A 26,923-nucleotide genomic window follows, 5' to 3' on the forward strand; every position below is an offset into this window, starting at 1 on the left:
GTGCAAGATAGAGGTAAGTGGCACAGTGTGTGGCGTGGTTCTGTGTATTGCTGACATGTCAGCAGTATGAGGTTTCTAATGTTGATGAAATTTGCTGCACAAGGGGTGCAACCACGATTGTTTAGTAACAGCATAATGTTGTTACACACACACACACACACACATATATATATATATATATAATGCTCGCACGCCAATGAAAATTTTCCATTAATAGAATGTGACTCTAAACCAAAACAAAACAAAACAAAACAAAAAGTCACTTCACGTTCCTGAACATTCGCTAAATTTTTGGACCTTAGTCATATTTTTTATGTTTGTGGAAAAAATATTTTTAGAGTAATCGAGTATATGTAATGAAGTCCTAAATAGAAGAATTATAAACTTGGCGCAGCATTTTCCTGTTTCGTGCATTCACCCTTTCAGACGAGGTAATTTTGTTACTGAACAGGGTTTCAAGGCGACTTTTTCAAACTTGAATGGATTTCTGTTAAAAGAGTTTTATTTTACCGATGAAAATATTTGTTTTTATTTGTTTTTGTTATCCAGTTTTAAGTGGTTTCCCACTTTTATTATGTGAGGAGTTTCACAGCTTCTGGGGTGTCACAGCCGAACACCTTCAGCTTATATTCTCCTAATAAATTGCTTTTCCAAATCTCTTGTTTGAATACCTACAGTTGGTATCTTTTGAAATCTCGTAGATCAGCAACTCTGACCTGTATCTTGCGACATAGGTGCGTTAAAATCGCAAGTCTTAAAGATGAGCGTTTACATTTCGTATCTTAGGATTTATAAGCTTTAAAAGTCGTACATGGACATTTATCAGTTTTTTCTATAATCATAAGTCTATTCGGTAGTTGTAGATGAGCAATTACGAAGTTGTGTGGATGAATACCAACGTCTCGCATCTTTTGACCAAAGGTCTTCTCTGGACATTCTTAGATGAGCATCTGCGTCTTATATCTGGTGATAGTAAGGTTGTTTTCGTCTCGTATTTAAGAATCTGTTCAGTATTTTAAAGAAATGTACTCAGAGCCTTGTAAATGATCACGCACGACCTTGCATCTCGTGGCCAAAAGCCTCTGAAGATTTTATCGGTTAGCCCCTACCAGTATCTTAAGAAATAAAAGGTTTCATCTATTATAGAGATGAGTCCTTATGGCTAGTACCTCATGATCAAAATTCTTTTCATTTTCCACAGTTGAGCATCTTTGAATAGTATATAATGGTCGGAAAACATTCGAGGTTTCATGGATAAGTTCATATGATCAAAAGTCTCTCGATTTGCCTTGATTCAAATCAAGTGTGATATTCATTAGTCCGTCAGAGCAGTGTTTATGCAATGGCAGTGCAGATCTTCAGGTGCGCTTGTTGGAAGGAGAGTTATATAAATTAAAGGACTGACAATAAGAGTTATTCTCATACGGATATTCATCTTTATATCATAATAAAACAATCAGAAACTCAACATTATTTAAATAATGAAAGATTATAGTTATATGTTAGAGTTTTTACAATAAAGTCTCCAGGACTTGAAATGGTCGCATAAATAGCATATTGATTCCCCCTCTTTTCGTTTCCTATACACTAAATGGTTTTGTCCGCTTGATCCCTTACTTATGCATTATATTCACTGCTGACTTAGCCGATTAACTTACTTTTCTCTGGCTCATTCAAACGAAAGATATATAAATTTGATATCCATGAAACAATAAATATTGGCAGGGGAAGCATAGACTCGGAAGATATGAACTGAAAATCTAGAGGATGTTGCTCCTTGCTTTTTATTTCTTCTTTTCCAAATAAGCAATTACTTGAACTTTGTCAGTACTTATTTAGCTTATTAATGATTAAAGGGTAATATAGCAATCAGTTTCTCTAAATTTCACTCTACAGGCTCAGGTATAGGAAACCTGGCTTAAGAAGAAATAATGGGGTAGCCATTTGTATATTCATAGTATGTGTACATACACACTATTTGTATGGTCATGCAGTTTACAAATTTACATTATATATATATATATATATATATATATATATATATATATATATATATATATATATATATATATATATATATATATATATATATAATATATATAAATGTATAAATAATACAATATATATATATATATATATATATATATATATATTACCCTCGTTCCTTTGCCATCAGCCCGAGAAGTGTTTTATTTTTAGATGGAGTCACTGGCTTAACTTTTTATTTTTAATTAGGGAAGTCTTAATCACCACGTCGCCTTAATTAACCATAAGTCATTGCTACTTCATAATCATCTCCCTCCGCCTCCATTGTCCACCTCCCCCTTCAGCACCACTTCACAATCTCCTCCCCCAGTGCCAGCGTCCCCCACCCCGCCCCCAATAGGCTATAAAAGTCAGCCTAACACTCTCCTCCCTTTCAGTCCTTGAGCAAGTATGCCCTCGCCTTTTAGTTTTGAATTTGTATTTTTATGTCATCGAAAAAAACATTTCCATTTTTATTCATTTCCATTCTTTTTGACCCTTGATGTAACCTTTTGATGAACAATTTTCTTGATTAATTTGTTCGTGTTTGTCCACATCTTTTGTTAGGTTCTGACAAAAGAACCATTTAAAAAATGATGAACAGTGCCCTTTAATTATCATCTCTCTCTCTTTCTCTCTCTCTCTCTCACACACACACACCTATCCTCATGCTCAAGTTATATAATCATTAATATATCAGCCTATGTAACATTTTTTTTGTTAAATAGTATCGTATATGTAAGGTAACCTTATGATATATTTGATTTTTTTTTTACCGCATGCAATTTTTTTCGAAACATACAACCTGAAGGTTCAGCCTTCCGGTTTACCAGCAATCCTCTCGGACTGAGGTTGCTAGCCCCACACCCTCCTTTTGACTCCAGCAAACTCTGATATGTGTCCATTTACTAAGGTATACTTAACTTTTTTACAGTTACGAGGTCTGGTGGCCGATTGGCCGGCAGCAAACATAGACCCAGGAAACGTGAGGCGAGACCTGTGACACTTTCTGTGCACAGTTAGTTTTCCTACCGGTATATATTTTACTGTCATGAAGCTGTATAGTTTTAATTTATTGCAGAATATTCAAAAAGTCCAAATAACTTTAAAAATGGAAGGTCATACTCATAATGTGATTTAAACAAATGAAAATATTCCTAAAAACGCTGTAATTTAAAATGCTCAATTTGTAAATCAGTGACCGTTCATTTTCAGCATGGAGCCAACACAAAGAGGATTATTTGGCAACAATTTATTTGGTTAAATAATGTGGATAATGTAAATTATACAATGTACGTACCATATACGCAGCATACAACTGCAAAGTTACTTACATCTTGCCTCCATTTTTCTCGACACGGGTACATAATAGTGATGAATTCATGAGAAATCAAGTCTGTTTGCCGAGGAGTCTTTGTATTTCAAAATTTGAATGTTTAAGACCGAAATTATAAAATGCTGTTCAAATGTTTGGGAGAGCCTCAAAGCCGCTACCGAGTCTTTCATCACATATCGACAGAACTAGTAAACGAAAGAAGGAAGAGAGAGAGAGAGAGAGAGAGAGAGAGAGAGAGAGAGAGAGAGAGAGAGAGAGAGAGAGAGAGAGAGAGAGGAATGGGTGTTTAATGAGAGATCCTATTCCAGAAACTCAGAATCCAGTCAGCCATACAGCGGAAAGCCCCTCTAATATCAAAATACTTATAATGCGCAAACATGATTTCACTGGAGTTCTTTTCCCCGGGAAACCCCATATATCGATGTTCATCATACATATGGACGTTCCCACGGGCAGGGCCTTTTCTTTTCTCTCTCTCTGTCGCACTCTCTCCAGACACGGAACGAGTGAAATGAACCTCGATGCTAATTCATCGTCGAAATTCCTCTGCTGTTCAACAACCGAATGGAAAAAAACACAAGGTCTATCGTCCACAGTATTTACCTGAGCCACCGTCTTATAATTGCAAGAGAGTGATTATTCTTTCTTGTGTATTCCTACGAGACACTCTGGAGACTTTTTCCGGTTGAAACTGGCTCTGAGACCATAATTAGAACAACTTTGAATCCACACTACATGCGAGGGCATTTGAAAGATCGTAATTTAATTTGACAAAAATGTAACCTTACTGCTCGTGGAAAAATGACTTTCATATATTTTTCTTACGTATCCATATGTAAAACCTTGGAACTTATAGAAAAGTGGCAAAGTTTGAATATATTTGAATACACACTACGCAAGAAAGCTTAAAGTTTTGTCAATTTTGGGCCAGTAGTTCTAAAGATGTTTAAATGAACATCTCCCCCCCCCATTCTATTTTCACAAGTTTTTTATTATCTTCCCTTGGGAGATGGCGTGCAACGCCTTCCTCCATCTCCCAACAGCTTCACCCGCCCCGCCTGAACAAACCTGAATCCCCAGTGATTCTTTGTGTTAGGTTAGGTCGAAATTCATCTCGTGGTTTTGGAGAGGTATATAATTACAGAAGTGAAAATCTACACCCGACATCCATACACACAGACGGACCATTGATGACAACTTGAACAGAAAAGCTGGCCCACTCTCAGCTCAGGTGAGGTAAAGAAGTACTGAAGACTTCAGTGGAAACGCCAGAAAATGAGAGAAAAGTACAAAATGAAAGGGGCAATTTGACGGTGTATAAATTCCAAGTATGAACGTTTATATTCATATTAGGTAGCGTTAATATTAATATATCAAAAATGAAATACACAATCTTATCATATGCTCAACGAATTTACTCACAACCGGGATAAAAAAAAAATATTTTTATGGGGTTCTCTAACGATGCAAAAATATCTTTCATTTATGATTACCCACCAAACTTTGATACGTAACTATTTCACGCGACCGTTACAGACACGATACAACCTTGTATCGAAAAACTGTGACACAATCTCTTGCTCTTAAATATTGGCTTCTGTAGAAAACCTTGTCCATGACATTTGTAGATGACGTTTTCATATTTACGCATTCAGAAATAGCTGTTTTTCTAGTATTTTCTGAATATCATGGGCATGCCTCCAGCAACATAAATCAATGATAATATATACGTGAAAAGAAACTATACATACATATATATATATATATATACATATATATGTGTGTATGTGAATACATTTACATATGTATATAAGTTTTTTAATTTTACATATGTATGTGTATATATATATATATATATATATATATATATATATATATATATATATATATATATATATATATATATATATATATATATATACATACATACACACACACAGTGGTTAACACTCTCACCTCTCTAGGGAAAGAACCTGCTTTCGAATATCAAGCGAGGACGGAGTGATATGGGAACGTTCCGTTAAATCCCACTGCATCCCCGTGGACTTGAGTAGTGAGACTGGTGCTTAACGACTTTTCCCCGTTAGCAGCCAAGGTGGAAACGGACGTGGGCGAACAAACCCAGCAGATATTCTTAAGAGAGAAATGTAGACACGCGCGCACACGTGCACACACACACACATATATATATATACACACTCACTTTAAAAAACATTTAGCCACGAATACCGTTCAATGTCTAATTCATTAATCTTTGGAATAAATCACAACCAAAGGGAGCTATATTTCATATGTGCAATCTTGAAAGCTAGGTGGTCCAGGTCAACTTTTCATAGTTGTTTCTAAACCAGGCCATGGTACGAACCCTAGCTAGTGCAGAAACAATTGTCATTTACAATCCCCCTCGTATCCATATTATTCCCTACATATAGTGAATTCGATATCAAACATTAACACACCTAATATATATATATATATATATATACACACACACATATATATATAAATATATATATATATATATATATATATATATATATATATATATATATATATATATATATATATATATACTGTATATACACAATTTTGTGCGATGAAAACTGAAATTGCTAAACCAGTTACTCTTGCGTGGAAGGAAAGCCTATTTCCCGAATGAATTCAGTTTCACGGTATAAAAAAAATGTGAGGTTGAAACGTGATGGGATGTGAAAGTTTTAAGTGGGACATAATCATGAAATTAGTAAGTCCCATTAAGAACCTGCAAAAGAGGCGTCTCCTCTTTTCCAGTCCTGTATTGCACGAATTCGTTCTTCTGGATTCTTAGTTCCCCGAATGAATGAGAAAAAAATTAATCTCGTTCGTATTACTCTCACAAATCTTTTGAAGCATCACCTACGTGACCTATCAAAAAGAGGTGCGAGTCTTGGTTGGCTATATTTCATCAAACAAGCATATATAAGAGTAAAACCATAATAAATAAAGTGAATGCAATACATTTAGCATAAGTCATCTTCCCTACAATAAATGGTATGAACGGATAAAATGAAAGTTTAAATAATTAGGAATAATTCCAACTATATTTATACCATAATTTACGTGGGCCATACAATATATATATATATATATATATATATATATATATATATATATATATATATATATATATATATATATATATATATATATATATATATATATATATATATATATATATATATATATATATATATAATAAGACTATAAGACTATGCGAGCGAAACGAACTTTCTGACCCATTAAACTTTCCGACTGTTCTACGGTGGTCCATCACTCCAAATAGCTCCTCCGTGAAGGTCATTGTGAATTGATCCTATGCACAAGCATTACTGAACGTCAGCTCTCCAAAACCCAGTTATTGCAGAGGACTAATAGCTGCCGCTCCCTCCCCGTACTTACAACGCATGCGCTGGACATTTAGATAATAGCTGCATAATTATGGATGATGTGAGCTGTATCGCCTAACATTAGCAACGTCTATCACCTTGGGACACAAGAATGTCTTCCTGTAATATCCAGTTTCGATGTTTTGAGCCGGACTTGACCTCAGAGTGCCGTATCAGTTCGCTCCTAAAAAAGCTAAGGATAAGAGCGTTTCATGAGATTCTTTGCAGGTTAAAAATTTTCCTATTTAATATATTTTTTGAACAGCAAACCTTCGTTGAGCAAGACTGCAAATTATAACTATTTTCCCGAATTTATATTACCGAGGCTTATCTCAATTTAATTTTTCTTACACTGTTTCCACTGAGTCAAGAATTACTCTTTAAAAGTTTTTTCCCTTTGTATCTTTATGCTCTTGCATTATAGACAAGAACATCACTTACTGATCGAGAGGAGACTTCCTCCAGTTACGTGTCCTACTTGTTAAAACTGCTTTATAAATTGCTAACCGACCATTTTCCAATAGCCTTCAGTAATCCTCATACGATAACTCATAACTGAACCTGACCTCACGTCGAATGCAAGTTCCCTGTCTGATTACAGCATGGCCTGATTTCATTACATCATGCAGAAAGCAATATTTTATTTACTATTAATGCCTGCAGTTACTGGGAGTGTTTTGTAAGATTAAATACATCAAAATTTGTTATCGAAAATGAATAACATACTTCCACAGGGTAAGTCCTTCACGTACCAAAGCATATACAAAAGTAAGGAAAAAAAGAAGGGAAAAAAAGAAAGATAAACAAACGGCTGCTAAATAAATCAATGCAAAGAAAATATAAGGAAACAAGGAGCAAGACTTCCAGAGTGCATCGTAAAACAAGGGAAATAAAATCTAAGACTATGCAACAGATGTAGCATGACCATACAGCAAAGTACATTGTTTATATAGATCACCGACAAGCTTATGCCACTAATGTCAACGTATATTTTCACCAACATCGCAAACATAACTGAATAGAAGTGTGACGAATTCTCCCACCCTAATCTTCGTTAAAAAAAAAAAAAAAAAAAAAAAAAAAAAAAAAAAAAAATCATACTCAACAAACTCCATCAGATCTTCAATTCTGGGATCAAATCGGCTTTTTAGTCACTTACCAAGTCAGATTATTTGAATGTAAGACCAAATAATTACACACCAAACACGTTCTTTTAACCGTCAAGCCGAGTCACACAATCACTTGCTCAGTTTGGCAGACACTCATTTTTAACTCTAGACACTAGTGTCTTAAAATTTCACTCTGAAATCTACAATTGCTACTTCAAATACTGCAGTATATCAGTAATAACAGCTAGAAAAATATAAATACCTGAGGAGCACTGACAGACTAGATAAACAAAAATAAGAACGTGAGACTTCTTAGAAACACAGCCAAATAAGGTTAATTATAAATTATAACTTAAACATGAATAACTTTAATTTGCTTTGGAGAAGGAAGGAGGGGCCGTTTTCTGTATCGGCCAGTCGATAGGAAAGACCGCGATACTTACTGGGCCCTCTGGCTATTTTCTGGTCTCATTTTAATAGCCAGTTTCTAAAAGAGAAAGAAGAGATGAGATATGAATGTTAAAACGAAGGCGGTCTTCGAGGACCCACAGACTCCTTGTACTCGTTAAGCCTTTAAAGAACCAGCATGTGGGAAGGGAACACAAGAGCACAAAGGCAATTAAGATGTATGGGCCGGGGGTGGCTTAAAGGGAATTATTGAGGGTGGCTAAGATTTGCTGTTTCTGGAAAGGTCCAGAGTGACCAAGTGTCATGTTCAAATGTTGGGCCACATGGCCGTGAGACAAAGAGAAGCGAATAGGGAAACTGTGAAGGGAGAATATTGAAAAGGGGAAAAAAGAAATACGGTGAAAGATTTTTTTACCACCGAAACGGCGCACAAGACACCTGAATAAGGTATTTTGATGCAAAAATACCAAAGCAGACAAAACAAGGACGCAGTAACTATAAGAGATCATGATTACAGAAGGCAGAAAGTTTCAGACTTCAAAGAGGAAAGGACGAAATATAAACCAAAAATGTTGAGAACACGTTCATTGCGGTTTGGTCGTTTTCAAGATGGGAAATTCGAGTAAATTAACCACGGACAGTTTCGAAACATCTTGTCAACTCGTCAGCATGATTAACAGTGTACTATCCAAACTGCACATGTCTCGAAGCTTTCTGTGACAATACACCTAGATTCTGCAACCCGTGGTTTTTAATCTATTTAACACATGTTACTAATGAACATCTGATATTCTGATGTTTGTCTTCTCTTTGTTTAAAAATATGATGAATAACCGCATTAACCAAATGAAGGCTTCACATCGCTCTTCAAACAGCAACCTGTTTTTGGGCCCTTCATGGGGAAATAATTTTGGAATAATATTATTGTGAGATGCTTCAGCGACGACCAAAATAAGTGGGATATTTTCTTCTCTACGTTAGAAAGTGAAATCCATGCAGACCATTTCCGCGCTAGTTTTCCTCCAAATATTTTACACAGAACTCTTCCTTTCTCAGGAAATTATCAGGTATGTTTTACCATTTCCATCTGCTGCGCCATGGTTTATGTTTCCCAAAGCGAGAACTTCCGTTGAAAGTTTCATCTCAATGAAAAATAAAGAGCCAACTCTCATCCCCAAACCAATAAAATGTTTCAAAATGGGCACACAATTGCGCATATATACTAACAACACACACAAATATAATATATGCACATACACACACACTTATATATTTATATATATATATATATATATATATATATATATATATATATATATATATATATATATATATATATATATAGTTTTATATGTACCTTTTCACCTGTGAAGGGGATTGGAACTTTTCAGAGGGATTGGAAGCAGAGGGTAGAGCCTTCTGGTTTCTCAGCAAACCTTTAGGGAAGAGATAGTCTTACGCTCTTCTCTTGACCCCAGAAAACGCAAGTACCCATTAACAGATGGTGGACTGGTGGGCGGTGGGCCACAAGCAAATCACGAGCCTAGCAGTCGTAAACGGGAGGTATACCATTCGTCTGTATTGAAGGCCAACAGAATGAAAAGCTAAATCGTTCTTTTCTACCGTTTTGAAGAAACAAAGAGAGGGGGGAAAAACAAATGAGTGAATCCAGACCTAAGAGTGTGGCAGATCCGCCCCTCGACGCCGGGAGGGGGGGGGGGGTTACAAGGATGTTGGGATAATCAGCAAGGAGAGAATTCCAGAGGCTGCCCGTTAACGGAAAGAAATAACATTAGCCATCGTGGAGCAAATTTGGGGCGAGGTGAATTATTGTGCGTTACATTGTCTCTGGGCAGGTACAGGGATATGCACCAGGGATAATTGTGCAGAAATAGTAAGATATTCAGATAAGGGACTACCCAGTTAATATGAAGCATGATATTTACATGCTGCCTCTATGTCACGTACCCTGGGCCCGGCCAAACCTATGTTGCTTTGTTAAATAACAAAGTGCCATTATGAAATGGTTACCTGTTTGAGCCAAATGTCCGACTTAATAAGAAAGATGTAATCACTTAGAAGTGAAAAGAAATGTGGGCTCAAAATCACTAAATGGCTTTCAGATTTGTTCTATTTAAAATAAATTTCACGAAATTTATATAGATTGATAAAAAGATCGATTATTTTCTCAGTGCATTAGTTAAAAACAGTCTGATGAAAAGAAGGATTTATGAAAGACAGTTACAAAAAAGTTCCCATGTTACAGCTCTATACAACCTGGCAGAGATATCAAAATATCGTTTTTCTGTTTTTGTCAAATAAAGGATTTTTTTTTATATCAAACAGAAATATTGCACAATGAAGACGAATGTGAAAGTTATATATTAAGACATATATATACAAACATACATACACATACACATATATATATTATATAATACATATATATAATATATAAATATATATATAATATATATATATATATATATATATATATATATATATATATATATATATATATATAAAATATAAAATGTCAAAGAAGAGGTTACGGTATTGATTTAACAACAAATCTTTCGACAATGTCATATATACGATGAATAATAAAAATAAAAATAAAAAACTGTTCCAGCGATGTTTCCTAAAGATGAGATCCGGGAGGGTGCTGGTATCCCGCCAAGTGAACAATATTCCAATAATAATGGCAGTACAAAAGTTTGGAAACCCTGGCTTTTACACCATCGTGCCTGTAAACAAAAGGAAGCCTTACAAACATACAACCCAGCTTTCTGGCAGAATTTACGTCCTGTGAAAGAGCTTGGGTCGGAGGCAACACCAAGTGATCGCAGAGTATTCAGAATCATTAAATCATAAAGTATAGGGTTGCCTTAGCAACGGAATCGACGAGCATAGTGTACTAATCCGTCATATTTTAATATCTTGGGTTTGATGATGTTCAGACCCATGCCCCACTAACTGCAAAACTAACTAACCTGGAAGCTACAAAACAACAACAACTCAAGGTTATTAATATTATTATCGTTGAGTAAACGCAACCATAAGCTAATTAAAACTCTTTCGAGTGAAAGTTATAAAGAAGTTAATAAAAACGCCAAAATTATATCCTTAAAATAAGGTAGGCATTGCAAATGTTGGGCTAAACATTAATTTGTCCAAGATATTGCAACTGGAGACATGAATATGTTATATCCTGATAATGACAAGTAGAGAGTCACGAAGCACAATCCCTCCCATGTTAAGAAAAACTGTAGAGTAACAACCACCACTTTAAACGTCTTAATTATATAACATAACAAACAAAACATAAACTTGTCCTAGGCAACAGTTGTAGCCATAGTCGCTAATTAAGAAGGGAAGTACATAACTAAGAATAAGTAAAAAGCTGGAGCAACCACAACCGAAAAACTATGATGCACTGAAGACTGATTAATTATCTTCACAGTCGCATATATCTTTAGAATACTATCGATAGACTTAACAAACACACATTTTAAACACCTACCACACATACCCACCCTATGGCCTCGAACAATTCACACCATTAACGTCCCCGAAGATGATACAATACAGCTCATTTTAAATTCATTGGAAATTAGTTCAAGGTTGGTTGATTGCATTGTTCCTATCAATTAAGAAAGTTTCCAATTTGGGGGATGGCTGCCGTGGTGAATCAAGCTGATGTGTGTGTGTGTCTGTGTATGTTTGTGTGTGGGTGTGGAAATGGAGATAAGATGGAAGGAAGGCATAGCTAAAAAAATCGATAGTAAGGGGAAGAGAAGGGTTAACTAAAAAGATTACTTGGTTGGGGAGTTGGAATCAATCAGAAATTATTTCACGAAGAGGGAGACGAGTCACTTTGAAATTTGAATCCTGGTAGAGATTTGACTAATGATGAGCACTTATACATTTACATATTCCATCATTACTTCTTAAAATGAACTGATAGTTGAGGGGAGGGGGGGAGGGGAGGGGGAGGGGAGGGGAGGGGGGAGGGATAAACAGTAGGGCTCCAATCCATAAGAAAATGATATTCAAGGTTTTGAAAGCTGGAAGCTTCATTGGGTTAGTAATATACACCAGATACAGGCTCATACGTCCACTTCCACACTGCAGTATGATACTTCACTCACGTGTCAATGTCTTCTTTAAAACATAGTAACTAAACAGAGAAGCAGTATCTGGCTTCAGTTTTCGCAAACTGCTCTTTAAAAAAAATGCAACAAGTACAAACACATGAGCGAATGGAATGTAATGCAATGGAATGTTAAATTCAGGCAAAGGCCAAGCGCTGGGACCTATGAGGTCATTCAGCACTGAAGGAGAAATTGAGAGTAAAAAGATTTCAAAGGTGTAACAGGAGGAAAACCTCGGAGTTGTACTATGAAACAATTATTAGGGGAAGGTGCACAGTAAGATGGACAAAAAGAATATGCACGCAGGTACAGTAAGAGGAATGAAAAGGGTTGCAGCTGGGGGCCGAAGGGATGCTATAAAGAACCTAAGTAATACTTACAGTGCACCGCGTGAGATACACTGACGGCACTACTCCCCAAATGGATCGTCTTTTTCCTTCAAGGTTCACATTGCAAGCTAAACTTGTTCTTTGATAATAATGACGACAATTATTATGAGGATGACGATCATCATGATGAAAAGTTATAATGAAAATTTTGCAAATAAGACGAAAAACTTTTTTCATATTCTCATATATTTCACTGGGGATCCAGTCTTCCTTTCGTGGTCAATAAGAGAGAGAGAGAGAGAGAGAGAGAGAGAGAGAGAGAGAGAGAGAGAATTTACTTCTGTTCTACGGGAGCGACTTTCCCTAACAATACTTTGCATTGGGGTGTGTAAAATTTCATCTGGATTCCATCATGAAACAGAGAGAATCACGGCTCATGGTAAACTGCCTAAACTTTGGAATTCTCTTCCGGATTATGTTGTTCCTTGTCTTCTCAATTCTTTTTTCTTTATAACACAATGGCAAGCGCTTCCTTTGGGATTATCCCTCCAAACATTTCCCAATTATTACTCTTCCTCTACGATCTACAAAGGTCAAAATATCCAATTACCTCCTACATGACCTTTGCATTCATATTATATATATATATATATATATATATATATATATATATATATATATATATATATATATATATATATATATATATATATATATATATATATATATATATATATATATATATATATATATATATACATATATTGCATATATATATATATATATATATATATATATATATATATATATACATATACATACACATATATATATATATATATATATAATATATATATTGCATATATAGATAAATGGCTAGATAGGCAGATATAATTACAGACCTAGATTCCTGCGAGCAAGCAAGCGCTCACACACACCCACGCATGCACACAAACATACACATATATAAGTATATATACATATATATATTATATATATACATATATATAACACATATAATATATATATATATATATATATATATATATAAATAACAACCGATAAACACTCTCTCTCTCTCCCATTTTTCCCCCCCTTTCTCCTCCCTAACACCCCCTCTACTATCTCTCTAGCACCTCCTCTCCCTCTCGCTCTCTCTCTCTCTCTCTGTCACCCGCTTCCCAACCCCCACCCGTTTTGGTGTCATTATGTCTTAACCCCCACAGTGTTCTTTTCCACATAGTAAGTCATACAGTATGTATACCGAAATCAGGCATGATAAATTCAAGTTTATTTAGTTACTAAGTCTAGGCATATCCAGCCTCGTTTTACGGGCAGAACCAGCCCCGTTTCAGGGAAGCCCTTCCTACCCCCACCCACTTTGGTGCCCTTTGTTGCTAGTGATGCTTTACCCTGACAGCGCTGATTTCTTGCTAGTGATGTTTTACCCTGACAGCGCTGATTTTGAGATAGTATGTCATACGTATGCCATGTTTTGTTGAAATTCCTAAAAGCATTTGAGAGTTATGGTGGCACACACATACACATGCATACACATATCCATTTTCATATACAGTATATACATATATATATATACATGTGTGTGTGTGTGTGTGTAAATTTAAATATAATTTCGTCAAGGCTTTAAGATGTGGTCTTCCCATTCACATGAAAAAAGCTACACTTATGAGTCACACTCAGAACAATATCATAAAACCTATTGTCCTCAGATAGAATGGCAGATGACTATAAAACATCACTGCGGATCCATTTGGAAGATTGGAAATCCATAAAGGGCAATTTAATGATCAGTTTGCCAAATGCGAATACCACTGTCTAGGGCATATTAAGAGAAAACTAATAGCTAATATGAAAACTTAACGATGATAAAAGATCATCAAGTCTGATAAGGATTAAAATATGAAAGACAGGAGACGTAATAATAATAATAATAATAATAATAATAATAATAATAATAATAATAATAATAATAATAATAATTCACTTTTTTTAAGATAACAATGTTCATTTTGACGAATAAACATTACAAAAATACACCACTTAAAGGCATCGCTACAGAGAAGAAGGAAAAATCTGACCCTAACTCACGACAGAAGAAATACTAAGGGCCCCCAGGCTACCTTGCTCTAGAAAGACAAAATGATTCTCCCTTTAAAGATTTATCGACTTGTCAACTACCTGGGTCAATGATAAAAAAATTCACCTCAGCCCAAGTCGCGTGGCAGGAGACGATGGAATCGCGAGAGAGAGAATTACTGTGTTAGGCTGTTATTTGGTGCACATTTATTAATTTACACAAGATAATGAATGATATTCCTTCAATGAAGCAGTGACCTCAAGGAAAATGCATCACTACGGTCAAGACGAAAATAAATTAATCAAAGTACTTCGATCATGTATACACAAACAACAAATGTTACATAAATATACATCCATGTATAACCATACTTATTAATACGTAAACGCGGTAAAAAAAAAAATACAAATACAAATACCGATGGGCGAATGCTAACCAGCTGTTTGACCTGGCGAATCGATCCACACCGCATTACGTCCGGGAAAGAAAGCCAGTTAGAAATAAGATACAACGAAATCGATTCCTCCCGAAAGAATTTAAAATGCCCTTCCAGCACGCCAACCGAATCACATATTGGCATGCATATAAAAGTGGAGACTGTTATAGCCATGCAACACGCAAGGCCCGAAGTTTAATCTCCTTTTCCGAGAGATGATTGGCCCACGGCGTTGACCTAAGCGGAAGACTACGGTTGTATCTTCCCCAAAAACGGAGGCCATTTCAGTTGAAATGAGTCTCCAGATGATAACCTGGGGTATATGTATATATATATATATATATATATATATATATATATATATATATATATATATATATATATATATATATATATATAGATAGATATTTAGATAGATATTTAGATAGATATATATATATATATATATATATATATATATATATAAATATATATATATATATATATATATATTATATATATATATATATATATATATATATATATATATATATATATATATATATATATATATATATATATATATATATATATATATATATATACATACATATATATATGTGTAGTACTTCCATCGGTAAACTTGTTCTTCCTCTCATACACGCTCAGACAAGAGGAGGAGACGACGATGAAACGTAACCTAAAAAAAAAAAAGGAGAGGGTGGGAGGCAGACGTAAACGAGCGTTAAAGCTTCAGCATGAGACACTCAGGGAAACGATATAGTCACTCCCTGCCCAGATAATTAGAGATGCCGGGGGATAGCGGCAACCACCAACAGCATTTATCTTCCACTTTTCGTCCTCCAAGTCCTAAAACCTCTTATTGTCATCATCCATGTTCATATTTTTGTTGGGCCTATGCAATATTTGGGCATCAGGTTAGAGCAACCGTACATTTTACATGAGATATATTTAACTTACAGTGAATAAATGCAATATCAAAAGCAATATGACAGAGAAATAAAATAATAATAGAGTATTTGAAATCAGGAGCAGAGCAAGCAATGTTTCAGGTGCAATATTATTAGGTCTGCATTCCAATAACCGAAAATACGAGAGGGAAACAAGCAAAAAAACCCACTGCAACAATACGACGAATGTACAATGGTCCCGCGAAGTGGAAATATACGCATTTGCCTTTCATTTTTGTGGCATTATCTCACAAATTCTCGAATGAAGAGAATAAGATCCGAACATAAAACCGATGATGAAAGAGCAGATGAGATGAAAACAATGAATAATGATGATCCTGAAACGTTCCGAAGAATGAAGAGATAAATGATTACCATCTCTTAACTTGAGAAGAATGATGAAACAAGAACGAAGCTCTTCTTAAAGGAAAAAAATGGGATTAGAAAGCCCCAAGCACCAAAGATTATGATATGCTGAATGTACACAACACTGATAAACTTAAAAGAAGGATTTCAGACACTTTCCTGCAAGGTTCCAACATGCAAACATTCCTCAAAGAACACGCCCTAAAGAAATTCCAACCAAAATATTTTCCTCATTCCCAGCTGTTTTTTGTTTCTAAAGGATCAAAGGAACCTGAATTTGATTGCAGTTCCTCTTTGATGTAGCGGAGAATGCGGCTCATAGCACGACAACAAGAAATGGGAACGTGTGAAATGGTCAAAATTTTTCAGAGATGAGTTTCCGGATGGGGTAGAATCAAACCAGTTACCTGGCTTAGGTGAGAAGAGAGGAGAAGGCAGGGATAAGGGGGTGGGGGCTGGGGTTTCATCAAGAAAAGGGAAAATTCAGTGAAAGCAAATAGTCAGGGCAAATTATCTTGCTGCTTTGATTGCTCAAGATCTTCGTTCTACAGGTTCATAAGGTTCATCTGATCACCTTTGGATGTCCCCTCGGACCCAAATTGTGACGATTCTTATCGTTGGTCTTGTTATACCAAGTTCCATGATATTGTTGAGTCAGTTTACCCATCAGGAGGAGGTGATATTTCTATAAATAAAATGATTTTAAATCAACATACTAATCAATATTTTACAGAAATGTCTTAACTTAATATCTGTAATATATAAGCAAAGCTAAGAAGGACAAAGAGAACGTATTTGCTTTACAAAGTCAAGGTTTATCTCTCTCTCTCTCTCTCCCTCTCTCTCACCTACATGAAACGGCCCAAGAGAATTCACAATGATCTCTACAGAGTGAATACGAATCGGTATCTGTATTGACTCAGGTTATGCCTAAAGGGATATATATATATATATATATATATATATATATATATATATATATATATATATATATATATATATATATATATATATATATATACATACATACATACAAGAACAGAAAGCGCGTACCTACAAGGGCCGCCTCATCAGGCGCTGGTTAGTTACGTTGAATAAATGATAAAGTCATTGCAAAATATAAATCATGACAACAGTAAACAATTAAAAGTTTCTAAATAGTTAAAAGAGTTTCCATTTCCATCTATGTTTCCAGTGCAATAGTGGAACTAATATTCTCTTATTTTATGGTAAATCCCACTTGACAAATCAACCAATCATTACAAAACTAATGGTCTTTCTACATCATCACAAATTATAGCAGACTTTCTAAACTCTTGACGTATATATAACTTCTTTACTAATTGCTAATACAGTCAAGAAAACAATTCGCTTCAAAAATTAAATCTGCTCTTCAATTACATTTGAATTCTACCCTATAAAATATTCAGCTATCTATCTATTTCTTATTTATACACACGTCTGTTGAACATATTAAACGAGATGTTCAGTGGAAAAAATGTGCTTTTTTTAAGTAATGTGACGGGTTTTTTCAGGTAATTATTTCATTATGGCTGTGTTTTGAGAAGTGGTAGCCTTCTGCGTGATAAAGTCTACTGACTTGTTATTCTGGCTGACTGAGAGAGATGTAACCTTGCGTTGCGACTTAGCAATGAGAAGAGACTCACTGCGTATATGCAGAAAGGCAAGCCACAAATCTGCGTTTGCTCAGCAGTATGCCCTTGGGCAGTCCGACCCTCGTTTTGGGCGTGGCTTGCCGTCTGTAAACCTAGTTTTCGATAAATGGTTGGTAAAATAAAATGGATATTTTATTCAGATGAGAACTAGGTTTTTATGTAACTAAAAACGATTCTGATAACATTTAACCATAAAGCAAATTTATTAAATTCATCAGGCATATTTAATGTTTTAACAGTATCTCGTTTGAGTTAGTCTGACGCCTCTCTTTTCCGCCCTCTGCCATGCAAGATCAGAAATCTCTAGAGAGAGAGAGAGAGAGAGAGAGAGAGAGAGAGAGAGAGAGAGAGAGAGAGAGAGAGAGAGAGAGAGAGAGAGAGAGAGCTGGGAAAACAATATTATCCTAAAATGTAAGCCGACTATAATTCGCAGTGATTTTGTTCATATATTTTATAAAAGGTGCAAGTTTGAAAGGTGTATAGTCAGTTTGAGAATTTTTATGACAGTGTGTTCTGGGTATTTGGTGGAATTTAAAAGTATATTTAACCTGGTTGGAATATGTTATTAATAATGTGGCATAAAGATTTTGGTGCATCTTTCAAAAGTTTTTTAAAAGTTACAGAAGTGAATGACTATGTGATCTAAATAATATTTAGACAAAAGACTGAAAGAAGCTTTATCTATTAGTAATTAAAAACTGAATGAATAGCATATAATAATGCTAACCATGTTTATAATTTTTTCAAGCTTAAAAATTATCGGAATAAAACTTCAGTTTTAAAGGCAATTTTAGTAGTGGATTAAGATTCCTTTAAAAAAAATAACCAAATTCTTTATTATTTGTAGAAAATTTCTTTTTCATTATTTTTCAAGTCGTTAATAACCTTTTTATTTCCAAATGTTTACTAATATTTGTGAGAAAAAGAAACTGCGTTTTAACCCAGTTTAAAAACTGAAAAGTTTAGAATTCAAATAAGTAAATAAATTTGTATTTTTGTCTATCTTGAGGAAGGGTTACACCTTCTTAATGTGTAACTTGTCAGAAAATTAAATACATTATTCCCAAGAGTGCACCAACGAAGTAACAATTAAGAAACTAGGAATAAATCAAGATGCAATCAATGTATGTGACAACTTCAGCGTGAAGGTAAGACAATACTTTTATGAGTAATTGTTGAAAGAGAATAACCACAATATTAATTATTTTATTCAAAGAAAAATTAGCAAGTAAACAATTTCGTGGTTAAGTGAAGTATTGGGGAGAGAGGTTCCTTTGATTATAAGGATTCGGTAAAAATAAATTCTTTTCTAGTTTGACTGTTGTCCCCTCTGTTGTGAGAATTTATTTTCCTTGTCATTTTATTTTTGTTTTTTCAAGGATGATCAGCGTCTTAAAATTTTCTTTCTTTACTTTGTTCATTACTTCGTAAAGATAAACTTGTTGGACAACCATTATTACCAGAGTCTGATCCGACAAATAAATCCAGTAAGTCTTCTCGAATTCTAATCTACTACTACAGTCCAATTCAACTTTGACATTTGATAGGTACAGGAGTGATATCCGTCAGTTTCAAGGGATGATAGATGGCGTTTACCATCATTCTGTTGAATCTTGAGTTACTGCATTTGAAACTCATTTCGTTTTTAGCAAATTCACTACGGATGACCTTCAGGTTCAGTAGACTACGTCATACATGGCTAAAGGAGATACCAACATTTGGAAATGGCTAAGTATTCTCGATCTTCCTCCACTTGGAATCAGATCAGATCTTATTTTAGGGAAATATATAGAAGTGATGTTATTTCTAGCGTTGTTCTAATGCTCAGCTCATTGGTTTTGTGTATAATAAGGAGGAGGTTTTGTTTCATTTACGACAATGACTAAACAAATGAATTCATATTAAGGATTAAATCAAGTCCCTGGGCTTTGCTTCCCAGTGGTCTTGCTGTTGCTTCAGATACTCTTCTAATCTTCTGTTTTCAAGGGCAAGAAACAGTTTAAGAGTTACGAGTTTCTTTTGTTCGTAAAAAGTCAAATACCGCATTGGCTAATAAGAATTTACATACTAATGGAATTCATAAATTCTATAATTGCAGAAAGCCTGGACATCTCACTGGAAGTTGTACTCGGGTTTTGAAGGATACACAGTACTATCAATCATTCATAGATGGATTGTAAAGAATCAGATAAATATAAATGGCTAATATTCATCCATTTAATCGGTTTTCTAAGCCGCATGTCTTTTCTGAATCCCGCGCAGATCAGAACTGTAGAGCAACAAGAAATAAAAAAAATCTTATGCTGGCATTGTTCGTCAGACTAGTCGTTCTAATAAAACACAAGTCTCTTCTCCAATACAATTTTGGAGGACTAGTGTTTATTATCTAAAAGTGGTTCTCCTGCTGATATTGGATATTTACCAGCATACCGCAATTCATCTCCATTTTCTTCAAGGGGCAAATTTACATGATATGAAAAAAAGGCAGTTGGATGTTGTTAGAGAAGTCAGAGTTAAATATCGAAGGGTAAATTTATCCCTGCGAATACTTTAGTACTTGTTCGATTAGTGGATGTTGCAAGGTTTTCTCCTACAGTATAAATCTATGGTACTAAATTGCATTAATATCCAACCTGAGAAAAAACGGATTTCAGTTAGAGAGGTTTTAATAAGAACTGTCATAGTTTAGATTCTAAATGCAAAATCTGAAAATGAGTCTTCCCAAACAATGTTGTTTTCGGAGACACACATGAAACGTCATTGTTGTCAGCAGATATTGCAAAGAATATGTTTAGTTTCTTGCGAGGGTTATTTTTATCTGAAACAGCAAATTCACCTTCTCATACACCCGTACTTTTATGCAAGACAAAAAATGTATTACGCAAGGTTTATGGCATGTCCATTTCTGCAGCCTTGAACGATGTTAGATCTGGAAACTTCACTTTCATTAAGGTTGAAAATAGCTGTGATTTTAATCAGATAAAGGTTACTCGCGTCCTTTAGTTGAGATTTCTCAAAGTGGTTTCCGCTATTTCAAATGTCACTATAGACCAACTGGAATCTATAACATCTAAAGCTGTTGAAACAAACTGCCTGCCCTAGAAAAGTGTTTTGAGGTTTATTAACTGCGTTTAGTTAATTTTTAACGGACCTAATGAGCTTTAGGTCATTAATAGCTAAGTAGTAACAGTGGTCTCACTAGTTAAGATTACAAAGTATCTTGATAGAAATATTTAAGTAAAAGAAAAAAATGTATCACTCAAGATAAAAGCAAAAGCGAATATCAAAGCATATAAATTCTCAAGAGAGAGGGGGACAACGGTCAAAGAAAAAAAAATTAATGAACCCTTGTTTGTCATTTACATCTCTGGGAAAAGTTTGTTTCAGTGATTTGACTTGAAATGAACACTTAAGAAACATCTCTGCGCCATACATTACTTATCAACAAAACAAAGGGTTTATTCATTTCTTTTTTCTTAATATAAAATTAATTCTTATAATTATTTTCACTACAGTTAATTATATAGTTATTTTGTTACCCTCATGCTGAAGCTGCCACAAAGCACTGCATCTTGATTTATTCATAGTTTCTTAGCTGTTACCCCTCAGGTGCGCTCTTCGTGAATATTTTATTTCATTTTCTGAGACACATTAAAAGGGTTTACCCCTGACTCAAGATAAAATGTTAGAATGCAGTTGTTATTTTTCAAGTTCTGAACCTTTCAGTCTCGCAACTGAGTTAAAACATAATTTTTTAAGCTCTCAGATGTTAGCAAACCTTTGGAAGGAAAAATCATAAAGAATCTAAAATTTAATAAAAACAGTTAACGAAGATTTTGATTTATTTTAAAGAATCATTAGATGCCATGTAAAAATTTCTAGAAAACTGAGGATTCACTCAGATAATATTTTTAACTTGAATACCAAACAAAATCAAAAATCTTGTTTACATTTTTATAAGTTATTCATCCAGTTTCAAATTCCTAATATATAAAGCTTCTTTCAGTCTTTTCTTTAAATTATTTATATCACATGATTATAATTTATTTCTTTCATTATCAAACATTTATACCTGCACCAAATACTTAAACAAAATTATTAAGAACACATTTCAACCATATTAAGCAACCTTTAAACTTACAAGAATTCTCAAACTGATTAAAAAACCTTTAAATTTCAACCATATATACAGTATTAATATGAAAATACTGTGGATTTCTAATTTTGTTGTAATATTTTCTACTCATATCTAGTACAGCTCTCTCTCTCTCTCTCTCTTCCTTAATGGTTTTGTGATTTTGCGAGACAAGGGAAAAGGAGAGGCCACTGATTTACTCAAGGGAGATATCGTTCAAATATTAATTATACCATCTAAGTTTACTACACCTATTCAGTATTAAACTTGATCAAGACCAATTTCAGGTACATAAGACGTAACTCACATTTAAATGAAACATTTTTATTGTGCAACGCAGTTACCGTAAACATAGGGTTGCAGCCGGCAACCATACCCGAAACGAGGGTCGGAATCCGCCCCAGGGCATACTCCTATCACAGCTAAGTTGCACAGAAACGGTTCACATCTCTCAATCATTTATAACACCCACTACACTTTAACGCACAGAAAGCCACCACTTCGAGAAGATTCTCACGAAACAGTCATAATAAAACGATAACTTATATAAACCCCCTTCACATCAAACAAAAATCTTTAAGCATCAAAGCAGATATCACCTACCCACTAGACACTTCCTTTATTTTAGTCAAAACTTACGTGACTTCTCTTTAGATAATGCTAGCATCAAGGGCCTCCAAGCATTTTGAGATGAGGATGCTAACCTCTGGTCTTTTTCCAGACTTTCTGCAGTCAGCCACAACCAACTGAATTCATTGCTTAGGTCGACAGGGGCACAAGGAATGCCTAAACCTTTCTACATTGCTCAGGAATCAAATCTAGGATTTCTTTATTGTTGGGAGCATCATAACCACTACACTACGAGGACATATATATATATATATATATATATATATATATATATATATATATATATATATATATATATATATACATATATATATATGTTTATATACATATATATATATATATATATATATATATATATATATATATATATATATATATATATGTTTACGTATATACTGTATATATGTGTGTATGTGTGTGGATGGCAAGAAATCAAGACGAGCTCAGTGGAATACGGAAAATATAAGAATAACGTTAAAAAACTCCGTTCTAGATGTTGACAAGCCAACCTCTGGAACAAAGGCGAAGAAAAATTCCGGAAACAGAGGGAGAGTGGCATGAAGATCTGACTAGAAAACTGTTTCCTGAAAGAACGTCTTTCCCAAAATTCACACTAAATCTTACTTTCATGTCACTCAAATGAAAAAATATCGTACCACACTTCCAAGTAAAGTTTAGTTTGATGAATATTTCTTAAAAAAAAAAAAAAAAAAAAAAAAAAAAAAGCCCAGTAACAACAGTGCACAGAAACCCTCTGTCATAAAAGACCACATACCGTGCCAGCTAACCATCACAGGGAGCCGCCATTTTATTCTACTGATAAAGGGCCAGAAGTAATAAGATGGGAAGTCCAAGCGTAATACTCAAGATTAGAAGGCTTTGTGCTGAACTCTTGTGTCTGATCTTGTTCTTTTCCACAAGAGCCTTGGTTATTGTTCCCGAAAGGTTGTGTTATGAAGACCTTCAAGTGATCCAGAAATTTAAATGACTGCTAGGTTGAAAGACTCGTATGGCCATGTTCTCTCTCTCTCTCTCTCTCTCTCTGATAGAGACAGCGTGATTACCTCACAAACTGAGGGGCTCTTGTTCAAATGAGGGCGAATGATCAGTGCGTTCCTTAAAATCAAGTTTGTCTCTGTTGACCTAAGCAGTTAATTAGGTGTCCACTTGCCAGTAGAACTTTGTGGGTCGCTGAGAGAGAGAGAGAGAGAGAGAGAGAGAGAGAGAGAGAGAGAGAGAGAGAGAGAGAGAGAGAGAGAGAGGGGGGGTAACACTAAAGGTGAGTATTCATTGCTAAGTCAAAATGTATATCAAAACTGAAGGGCCTTGACGAAAGTCCTCATCCCACTGGGTGAAAGGATTCACAAGATGTATTCTCTCTCTCTCTCTCTCTCTCTCTCTCTCCGCAAGAGAAAACTGTTTCCACAAGTGCTGAATACAACAAACGCGCCGAGGTCAGTTTGTATAGCAAGTGATGCAGCACCATCATTCTATTTGCAGCACAGCAAGCACTTCCGTTCGATCTGCACACGACAAGCACGAAAAATTAGTATTTAGCTTAGTATAGACATATAAAGCAATTTTGTTTCAGGATACATTTAGGTTTTCAATGTAAGTATCTACAAATGCTTAATACAAGCAACACGAACGATTTTTCCAATTAAAAGAAAACGAAGGGTTTAAAATGCAACAAGAAAAAAAAAAAAAAAAAAAAAAAAAAAAAACAGAATTTCCCTCCATTTAGGGAAATGAAGTTTCTCTGAAAGATTCGCCATCTTTCCCTTGAAAGTTATCTTTTTAGGAAAGAAACACTGTTACCAGTCACTATTGTTTTTTTCTTTAAAAACTTAAGATCTTACCTTGAAAGGGTCATGGCCTTTCTCAAGAAAGAAACACCATCTTTTCCTCGAGAAGAACAGGGGTTTCTTTATGAAAGGATCAGATCTTTCTCTAGAATTGAAGTCGATATACAGTATATATATATATATATATATATATATATATATATATATATATATATATATATATATATATATATATATATATATATATATATATATATATATATATATATTGCTTTTAGATACGAATCCGATTTCTTTCCAACAAAAATAACCTTAGTATATAAAAGCATAACAGATTTTCTTCCACCATTCTTATGATGTTCTATGAAATATGGCTGGGGCTTGCCGCTTGACGAATGACTGCAATTTTGTCTTGTAGGAGCTTATGCAAATGCTAAGCTCACTATTAAGGCTTTCCATTTGTCCAGCCTACAGTAGATCCATATCAGATTCTGTTACTAAAGATGGAGCACACTTGAAGTACCAGCGGGATACAGATCAAAAGAAATAACGCAGCGTGGAACTTGAAGTTTCCAGGTGAGGAGCATTAACAAAAGGAGTCTAGAGTCGTAAAAGCTACTTCCAGTGATGCGGAATGTTAGTCTGAATGACTCACGAGATAACTGCTGTCACAGTTATAAGTTGCAGTTTTCTCAAGAAAATCCGAATGAAAGGCAGATATCAACAAAAAAGATGTCAAGCTAATCTCATTTCTTATAGCTTTGATAGCTGCAAAGTATTCACAAAGTTAAAGATCCGGGTTTTGTCGAAGTTCACTGAAGAAACTTGTTCGTTATTTAATTCTAAATACCTGCCTCCCTTCAACCCCTTTCTCCTCTCAATCATTTCCACCAGTCTTATCGTCTCCTTTCCACCATTTCAAGAACAACCTCCAGTGCAATCCATTTTTATATTTTCCTTTCCCTATTCTCCTCCAAGCCTAGATTTCAAATGCCCCTCACCTTCCTGTCAGCCTTTCAAGTATGTCAAAAGCTTCAAGACCATACAGGACAACAATTCAAACTGAAAGGCTGTGAGGTACCTCTACGAAATACGTATTTCGACATTTTGATAAGTTTTCTTTGACTTGAAAATGTTTCTGATTTTTGCAGCTACTTTCATCAAAATCTTTTGTCATCAAATGTAACATCCACATACTTTCGACTTTCTCGTCTGTTCTTTCCATCCAAAAGTTCATTCATTCTAACTCTTCCTTCCCTTGACAATTCAGTCACTCCTTTTATGCGAATTTATTACCACATCAAAGTTTCAGTCTCTCTTACGACCATATTTCATCTAATGCCTTCATAATCTTCTGGCCTTTTTAAGAAGGGTAACGAGGGGCCCGACAGCCTAGTGATGAAGGAAATAAAGGAAGAGGGAGAACGGAAGATGGGCAGAGCCCAAACCAAAAGGAATCGATAGACTCATGCTTCGTAAGAGGCAATAAGAAACAGAACATAGCCCCGAGTCTTTCTCTCTCTCTCTCTCTCAACTATCATAACAATCCTTTGGTTAAAACAGTCATTTTTCCATCTTTCCACTCTGCTGCCCAATATCTGTACGGATCGCTTCCATCTTCATCCAGTCTACCTTATCAAACGCTGTCTGTATATGACAGACTCGCAAATAAGATTCCTGCGTTTTATACACGTCTTACATAACATCCCACCTACAAAACTCGCTCTTGCAGTATAACTTGTAAAAAATCATAGTTCATGAATACATGAATACACACACAAATATATGTATGTATATGTATGTATAAATATACATATATATATATATATATTTATATATACACATACGTACATCCTGGTGGTCATGTTGTCCATAATTTGAAGAAAATGCTCCATATGTACATAGATGCGAGTATCTACAAAAACAGAACATTAATAATGGGGTAAGGTTTCTGTAACCCTTAGGCTCCTCACATCAATGCCAATATTACCAATTCATACGAAGAAATGTTTTATATTTCAGAGTACATGTTACTGTACAA

At 34.8% G+C, this 26,923-nt stretch overlaps 1 protein-coding gene across 3 annotated transcripts in view; it reads left to right on the top strand.

Moving 5' to 3' along the window:
• LOC136832814 (uncharacterized) overlaps window positions 1-26,923 on the top strand; it is a 665,567-nt gene that overhangs the window by 49,046 nt on the left and 589,598 nt on the right. The gene's annotated exons all lie outside the window — the stretch shown is intronic.

This window comes from Macrobrachium rosenbergii, chromosome 50, assembly GCF_040412425.1.
Source record: "Macrobrachium rosenbergii isolate ZJJX-2024 chromosome 50, ASM4041242v1, whole genome shotgun sequence".
NCBI classification, from domain to species: domain Eukaryota; kingdom Metazoa; phylum Arthropoda; class Malacostraca; order Decapoda; family Palaemonidae; genus Macrobrachium; species Macrobrachium rosenbergii.